Consider the following 9,241-nt stretch of genomic DNA (forward strand, 5'->3'; position numbering starts at 1 on the left):
CTTGTAAAAGTGGCCAGGGTCAGAGGAAAAGCTGCCAACACTTCTTAGCGTTCTCTATAGATGCAGCCATTTTCTGTGACTGTAATTTCGGCCTTTTCCCAGAAGTCTCTATTCTGCCTATGCAAATTAACAAAAGCAGTGCTTATTCCTCACTTGCTCAAATGTCCTTCCTGTCCAGAAAGCTCTGATTAAGCATGCTTATTTTCTTTTTCTGGGATATTTTAAATTGTTTCGCTGTCCAGTCTGTGGCAGTAGAAAGCTGCTTATGATGCCAGGTTTTGATGAAAACCCAAGGTACAAGTACAGAGGAATATATCAGTCTCTAGGATATGGAACTTTTAGCTAACACATCACAATATGTGATGCTTGCCAAGAAAACACTACATTCTGGAGCGCTGATGATCAGAACATTCTGCTCCTGAAGGATAGAAAAGACAGCTTGATTGAAATAAAGTCTGTTTATATTGACGCTCTCTCTCTCCCTATATATACATACATGCATACACACACACACACAGGTATGTCATGCATTTCTTCAGATTTGTTTCAACCATTTACCATTTATTGGAGAATCCCTACTTTTCAAGTGACTGCAAATGAAGTCATCTCTGGCACTTTTTGTGCAAAGTAAGAGACACACATGACACCTTTTTATAAAAGTCATCGGTTTCTTTGTTACTGTGTACTTTCAAAGCATGGGGCTTTCACACGTCAGGTAAACCTGATTACCACTACACAACAAAAGCAGATGCAGCTTTCTTATCTATGTCGTGATAGAACAGTTGTGAATTGAGTAGAAGAAGGGCCCTGATGTGATACTTATTACATGCAGCCTGTAAGATAGTCAAACATGCAGGCTAGGAAGGAAGATGCAAATATCAATGTATTAGAAAAACACCTAAAGGCGAGTGATATGCTTTCATTCATGCATGGCTAGGAAAAATCGCCATACTGTTGCAAACATTCTTACACCACCAACTGGAAACGAATGATTCTGACATTAAACGTAAAGGTGACAATGCATTTGTATCATCACCCTGAGAAGGATCATCTTGGAATTGAGCCGAGGGCCTCTGCACTCAAAGCCAGAAACACTCCACTAAAATAAGATTCCTGTTGGTGCCAACAATTCTCCATGTTAATGCTTGTTCTAGGTGAGCAGTGAACCGATTGCAGGGCTCTTTTGAAAGCAAGGTCTGAGAACCAACAGATACATCCACACGCCGATTACTTTAGTGTTTTGAGAGCATTCCCTTTCTTGGAACGAGATTGCATGAAATAATCTTCAGGGCTTGGACAATTCCATGGCAAAACGGCACCTATCAACATTGTAGCCAACACAATATAACAACTGTTTCTGCCCGGTTTCGAACCGGGGACCTTTCGCGTGTGAGGCAAACGTGATAACCACTACACTACAGAAACAGATACCTACAGTTGATTTTTCTGTAATGAAACTGCTCCGAACTGGCTATTCCATGGGCCTCTGGCTTTAGATTTCTTTCATGCAACCTGCCCGACATCCCTAGCTGAACGCTCGTACATGCCATGCAAGACCAGATGTTTGGTATTAGCTCAGACTGGGCAGGGCTGAAGCATGAGACTCTAGCAAAGAATTATCCACTACTGCAAAGAAAAAATTGATGTTGGTTTTGAAACGCAAACTTCAAAACAACTTGAAAAGAGTACCAAGAAAAGGGCTCGTCCGGGATTTGAACCCGGGACCTCTCGCACCCAAAGCGAGAATCATACCCCTAGACCAACGAGCCCTCAAAATCCTCTTACCTCTCAAAAGCTAATACCGGCTCTAAGCCCGCAATGAAGATCATGCTGGTATCTTTATGATGCTTGGTCTGTGAATACGCATGAAAGTCAGTCTCAACTTACCCTTTCTCAAACGATAGCACTATCATTTACAAGTGTCTCCTTTTATTCCGTCCCAGCTTTGGACACGTCTTACAGGAAGTCAGCCCTTATTTATATATTTCTGCAGTGGCTGAAGCTTAATGAGAAAGAGTAACAAGTTGTTCATAACAACATAAGAAACACATTGTGCATTTTCTCTCAAATACTCCTTCACTTTGTGCCAAAAGAAATACCAAGGTGAATACCTAGGCCACAGATTCAAGCTAAAGATCTTCCTGCTGAATGCAAGGCGCAATAAAAACTGCATATCGCTGGACTAAAGCATTCCTTGCATAGCCTCTAACATCATAACATAACTGAGCTGCTAGCAGCAAGCTAACCAATACCTTTCTGAAATGAGAATGACATGTGCTTATCTGCTCAATCAGTGCTCAATCAGGCTCGATCAGGCGAGATTTAGAAAAGGTGGAAAGGGTCCAAGTGGATGCCCCTTCCTTTTTAGGGTGGGTCCTGCTGACTATCATAGGATTGCTTGTAAAAGTGGCCAGGGTCAGAGGAAAAGCTGCCAACACTTCTTAGCGTTCTCTATAGATGCAGCCATTTTCTGTGACTGTAATTTCGGCCTTTTCCCAGAAGTCTCTATTCTGCCTATGCAAATTAACAAAAGCAGTGCTTATTCCTCACTTGCTCAAATGTCCTTCCTGTCCAGAAAGCTCTGATTAAGCATGCTTATTTTCTTTTTCTGGGATATTTTAAATTGTTTCGCTGTCCAGTCTGTGGCAGTAGAAAGCTGCTTATGATGCCAGGTTTTGATGAATCCCCAAGGTACAAGTACAGAGGAATATATCAGTCTCTAGGATATGGAACTTTTAGCTAACACATCACAATATGTGATGCTTGCCAAGAAAACACTACATTCTGGAGCGCTGATGATCAGAACATTCTGCTCCTGAAGGATAGAAAAGACAGCTTGATTGAAATAAAGTCTGTTTATATTGACGCTCTCTCTCTCCCTATATATACATACATGCGTACACACACACACACAGGTATGTCATGCATTTCTTCAGATTTGTTTCAACCATTTACCATTTATTGGAGAATCCCTACTTTTCAAGTGACTGCAAATGAAGTCATCTCTGGCACTTTTTGTGCAAAGTAAGAGACACACATGACACCTTTTTATAAAAGTCATCGGTTTCTTTGTTACTGTGTACTTTCAAAGCATGGGGCTTTCACACATCAGGTAAACCTGATTACCACTACACAACAAAAGCAGATGCAGCTTTCTTATCTATGTCGTGATAGAACAGTTGTGAATTGAGTAGAAGAAGGGCCCTGATGTGATACTTATTACATGCAGCCTGTAAGATAGTCAAACATGCAGGCTAGGAAGGAAGATGCAAATATCAATGTATTAGAAAAACACCTAAAGGCGAGTGATATGCTTTCATTCATGCATGGCTAGGAAAAATCGCCATACTGTTGCAAACATTCTTACACCACCAACTAGAAATAAATGATTCTGACATTAAACGTAAAGGTGACAATGCATTTGTATCATCACCTTGAGAAGGATCATCTTGGAATTGAGCCGAGGGCCTCTGCACTCAAAGCCAGAAACACTCCACTAAAATAAGATTCCTGTTGGTGCCAACAATTCTCCATGTTAATGCTTGTTCTAGGTGAGCAGTGAACCGATTGCAGGGCTCTTTTGAAAGCAAGGTCTGAGAACCAACAGATACATCCACACGCCGATTACTTTAGTGTTTTGAGAGAATTCCCTTTCTTGGAACGAGATTGCATGAAATAATCTTCAGGGCTTGGACAATTCCATGGCAAAACGGCACCTATCAACATTGTAGCCAACACAATATAACAATTGTTTCTGCCCGGTTTCAAACCGGGGACCTTTCGCGTGTGAGGCAAACGTGATAACCACTACACTACAGAAACAGATACCTACAGTTGATTTTTCTGTAATGAAACTGCTCCGAACTGGCTATTCCATGGGCCTCTGGCTTTAGATTTCTTTCATGCAACCTGCCCGACATCCCTAGCTGAACGCTCATACATGCCATGCAAGACCAGATGTTTGGTATTAGCTCAGACTGGGCAGGGCTGAAGCATGAGACTCTAGCAAAGAATTATCCACTACTGCAAAGAAAAAATTGATGTTGGTTTTGAAACGCAAACTTCAAAACAACTTGAAAAGAGTACCAAGAAAAGGGCTCGTCCGGGATTTGAACTCGGGACCTCTCGCACCCAAAGCGAGAATCATACCCCTAGACCAACGAGCCCTCAAAATCCTCTTACCTCTCAAAAGCTAATACCGGCTCTAAGCCCGCAATGAAGATCATGCTGGTATCTTTATGATGCTTGGTCTGTGAATACGCATGAAAGTCAGTCTCAACTTACCCTTTCTCAAACGATAGCACTATCATTTACAAGTGTCTCCTTTTATTCCGTCCCAGCTTTGGACACGTCTTACAGGAAGTCAGCCCTTATTTATATATTTCTGCAGTGGCTGAAGCTTAATGAGAAAGAGTAACAAGTTGTTCATAACAACATAAGAAACACATTGTGCATTTTCTCTCAAATACTCCTTCACTTTGTGCCAAAAAAAATACCAAGGTGAATACCTAGGCCACAGATTCAAGCTAAAGATCCTCCTGCTGAATGCAAGGCGCAATAAAAACTGCATATCGCTGGACTAAAGCATTCCTTGCATAGCCTCTAACATCATAACATAACTGAGCTGCTAGCAGCAAGCTAACCAATACCTTTCTGAAATGAGAATGACATGTGCTTATCTGCTCAATCAGTGCTCGATCAGGCGAGATTTAGAAAAGGTGGAAAGGGTCCAAGTGGATGCCCCTTCCTTTTTAGGGTGGGTCCTGCTGACTATCATAGGATTGCTTGTAAAAGTGGTCAGGGTCAGAGGAAAAGCTGCCAACACTTCTTAGCGTTCTCTATAGATGCAGCCATTTTCTGTGACTGTAATTTCGGCCTTTTCCCAGAAGTCTCTATTCTGCCTATGCAAATTAACAAAAGCAGTGCTTATTCCTCACTTGCTCAAATGTCCTTCCTGTCCAGAAAGCTCTGATTAAGCATGCTTATTTTCTTTTTCTGGGATATTTTAAATTGTTTCGCTGTCCAGTCTGTGGCAGTAGAAAGCTGCTTATGATGCCAGGTTTTGATGAATCCCCAAGGTACAAGTACAGAGGAATATATCAGTCTCTAGGATATGGAACTTTTAGCTAACACATCACAATATGTGATGCTTGCCAAGAAAACACTACATTCTGGAGCGCTGATGATCAGAACATTCTGCTCCTGAAGGATAGAAAAGACAGCTTGATTGAAATAAAGTCTGTTTATATTGACGCTCTCTCTCTCCCTATATATACATACATGCGTACACACACACACACAGGTATGTCATGCATTTCTTCAGATTTGTTTCAACCATTTACCATTTATTGGAGAATCCCTACTTTTCAAGTGATTGCAAATGAAGTCATCTCTGGCACTTTTTGTGCAAAGTAAGAGACACACATGACACCTTTTTATAAAAGTCATCGGTTTCTTTGTTACTGTGTACTTTCAAAGCATGGGGCTTTCACACGTCAGGTAAACCTGATTACCACTACACAACAAAAGCAGATGCAGCTTTCTTATCTATGTCGTGATAGAACAGTTGTGAATTGAGTAGAAGAAGGGCCCTGATGTGATACTTATTACATGCAGCCTGTAAGATAGTCAAACATGCAGGCTAAGAAGGAAGATGCAAATATCAATGTATTAGAAAAACACCTAAAGGCGAGTGATATGCTTTCATTCATGCATGGCTAGGAAAAATCGCCATACTGTTGCAAACATTCTTACACCACCAACTGGAAATAAATGATTCTGACATTAAACGTAAAGGTGACAATGCATTTGTATCATCACCTTGAGAAGGATCATCTTGGAATTGAGCCGAGGGCCTCTGCACTCAAAGCCAGAAACACTCCACTAAAATAAGATTCCTGTTGGTGCCAACAATTCTCCATGTTAATGCTTGTTCTAGGTGAGCAGTGAACCGATTGCATGGCTCTTTTGAAAGCAAGGTCTGAGAACCAACAGATACATCCACACGCCGATTACTTTAGTGTTTTGAGAGAATTCCCTTTCTTGGAACGAGATTGCATGAAATAATCTTCAGGGCTTGGACAATTCCATGGCAAAACGGCACCTATCAACATTGTAGCCAACACAATATAACAACTGTTTCTGCCCGGTTTCGAACCGGGGACCTTTCGCGTGTGAGGCAAACGTGATAACCACTACACTACAGAAACAGATACCTACAGTTGATTTTTCTGTAATGAAACTGCTCCGAACTGGCTATTCCATGGGCCTCTGGCTTTAGATTTCTTTCATGCAACCTGCCCGACATCCCTAGCTGAACGCTCGTACATGCCATGCAAGACCAGATGTTTGGTATTAGCTCAGACTGGGCAGGGCTGAAGCATGAGACTCTAGCAAAGAATTATCCACTACTGCAAAGAAAAAATTGATGTTGGTTTTGAAACGCAAACTTCAAAACAACTTGAAAAGAGTACCAAGAAAAGGGCTCGTCCGGGATTTGAACTCGGGACCTCTCGCACCCAAAGCGAGAATCATACCCCTAGACCAACGAGCCCTCAAAATCCTCTTACCTCTCAAAAGCTAATACCGGCTCTAAGCCCGCAATGAAGATCATGCTGGTATCTTTATGATGCTTGGTCTGTGAATACGCATGAAAGTCAGTCTCAACTTACCCTTTCTCAAACGATAGCACTATCATTTACAAGTGTCTCCTTTTATTCCGTCCCAGCTTTGGACACGTCTTACAGGAAGTCAGCCCTTATTTATATATTTCTGCAGTGGCTGAAGCTTAATGAGAAAGAGTAACAAGTTGTTCATAACAACATAAGAAACACATTGTGCATTTTCTCTCAAATACTCCTTCACTTTGTGCCAAAAAAAATACCAAGGTGAATACCTAGGCCACAGATTCAAGCTAAAGATCCTCCTGCTGAATGCAAGGCGCAATAAAAACTGCATATCGCTGGACTAAAGCATTCCTTGCATAGCCTCTAACATCATAACATAACTGAGCTGCTAGCAGCAAGCTAACCAATACCTTTCTGAAATGAGAATGACATGTGCTTATCTGCTCAATCAGTGCTCGATCAGGCGAGATTTAGAAAAGGTGGAAAGGGTCCAAGTGGATGCCCCTTCCTTTTTAGGGTGGGTCCTGCTGACTATCATAGGATTGCTTGTAAAAGTGGTCAGGGTCAGAGGAAAAGCTGCCAACACTTCTTAGCGTTCTCTATAGATGCAGCCATTTTCTGTGACTGTAATTTCGGCCTTTTCCCAGAAGTCTCTATTCTGCCTATGCAAATTAACAAAAGCAGTGCTTATTCCTCACTTGCTCAAATGTCCTTCCTGTCCAGAAAGCTCTGATTAAGCATGCTTATTTTCTTTTTCTGGGATATTTTAAATTGTTTCGCTGTCCAGTCTGTGGCAGTAGAAAGCTGCTTATGATGCCAGGTTTTGATGAATCCCCAAGGTACAAGTACAGAGGAATATATCAGTCTCTAGGATATGGAACTTTTAGCTAACACATCACAATATGTGATGCTTGCCAAGAAAACACTACATTCTGGAGCGCTGATGATCAGAACATTCTGCTCCTGAAGGATAGAAAAGACAGCTTGATTGAAATAAAGTCTGTTTATATTGACGCTCTCTCTCTCCCTATATATACATACATGCGTACACACACACACACAGGTATGTCATGCATTTCTTCAGATTTGTTTCAACCATTTACCATTTATTGGAGAATCCCTACTTTTCAAGTGATTGCAAATGAAGTCATCTCTGGCACTTTTTGTGCAAAGTAAGAGACACACATGACACCTTTTTATAAAAGTCATCGGTTTCTTTGTTACTGTGTACTTTCAAAGCATGGGGCTTTCACACGTCAGGTAAACCTGATTACCACTACACAACAAAAGCAGATGCAGCTTTCTTATCTATGTCGTGATAGAACAGTTGTGAATTGAGTAGAAGAAGGGCCCTGATGTGATACTTATTACATGCAGCCTGTAAGATAGTCAAACATGCAGGCTAAGAAGGAAGATGCAAATATCAATGTATTAGAAAAACACCTAAAGGCGAGTGATATGCTTTCATTCATGCATGGCTAGGAAAAATCGCCATACTGTTGCAAACATTCTTACACCACCAACTGGAAATAAATGATTCTGACATTAAACGTAAAGGTGACAATGCATTTGTATCATCACCTTGAGAAGGATCATCTTGGAATTGAGCCGAGGGCCTCTGCACTCAAAGCCAGAAACACTCCACTAAAATAAGATTCCTGTTGGTGCCAACAATTCTCCATGTTAATGCTTGTTCTAGGTGAGCAGTGAACCGATTGCATGGCTCTTTTGAAAGCAAGGTCTGAGAACCAACAGATACATCCACACGCCGATTACTTTAGTGTTTTGAGAGAATTCCCTTTCTTGGAACGAGATTGCATGAAATAATCTTCAGGGCTTGGACAATTCCATGGCAAAACGGCACCTATCAACATTGTAGCCAACACAATATAACAACTGTTTCTGCCCGGTTTCGAACCGGGGACCTTTCGCGTGTGAGGCAAACGTGATAACCACTACACTACAGAAACAGATACCTACAGTTGATTTTTCTGTAATGAAACTGCTCCGAACTGGCTATTCCATGGGCCTCTGGCTTTAGATTTCTTTCATGCAACCTGCCCGACATCCCTAGCTGAACGCTCGTACATGCCATGCAAGACCAGATGTTTGGTATTAGCTCAGACTGGGCAGGGCTGAAGCATGAGACTCTAGCAAAGAATTATCCACTACTGCAAAGAAAAAATTGATGTTGGTTTTGAAACGCAAACTTCAAAACAACTTGAAAAGAGTACCAAGAAAAGGGCTCGTCCGGGATTTGAACCCGGGACCTCTCGCACTCAAAGCGAGAATCATACCCCTAGACCAACGAGCCCTCAAAATCCTCTTACCTCTCAAAAGCTAATACCGGCTCTAAGCCCGCAATGAAGATCATGCTGGTATCTTTATGATGCTTGGTCTGTGAATACGCATGAAAGTCAGTCTCAACTTACCCTTTCTCAAACGATAGCACTATCATTTACAAGTGTCTCCTTTTATTCCGTCCCAGCTTTGGACACGTCTTACAGGAAGTCAGCCCTTATTTATATATTTCTTCAGTGGCTGAAGCCTAATGAGAAAGAGTAACAAGTTGTTCATAACAACATAAGAAACACATTGTGCATTTTCTCTTAAAT

At 41.5% G+C, this 9,241-nt stretch overlaps 2 non-coding genes across 2 annotated transcripts; both read right to left on the reverse strand.

The window, feature by feature from the left end:
• Positions 1 to 1,697: 1,697 nt before the first annotated feature.
• On the reverse strand, positions 1,698 to 1,769 carry TRNAP-UGG (transfer RNA proline (anticodon UGG)). The gene has a single exon. It is a non-coding gene; the product is annotated as a tRNA-Pro (tRNA).
• Positions 1,770 to 8,868: 7,099 nt separating this feature from the next.
• Positions 8,869 to 8,940, reverse strand: TRNAS-UGA (transfer RNA serine (anticodon UGA)). Its single transcript has one exon. It is a non-coding gene; the product is annotated as a tRNA-Ser (tRNA).
• Between the last annotated feature and the right edge of the window lie 301 nt (positions 8,941 to 9,241).

The sequence above is a fragment of the Triturus cristatus genome, chromosome 8, assembly GCF_964204655.1.
Source record: "Triturus cristatus chromosome 8, aTriCri1.1, whole genome shotgun sequence".
In the NCBI taxonomy this organism is placed as follows: domain Eukaryota; kingdom Metazoa; phylum Chordata; class Amphibia; order Caudata; family Salamandridae; genus Triturus; species Triturus cristatus.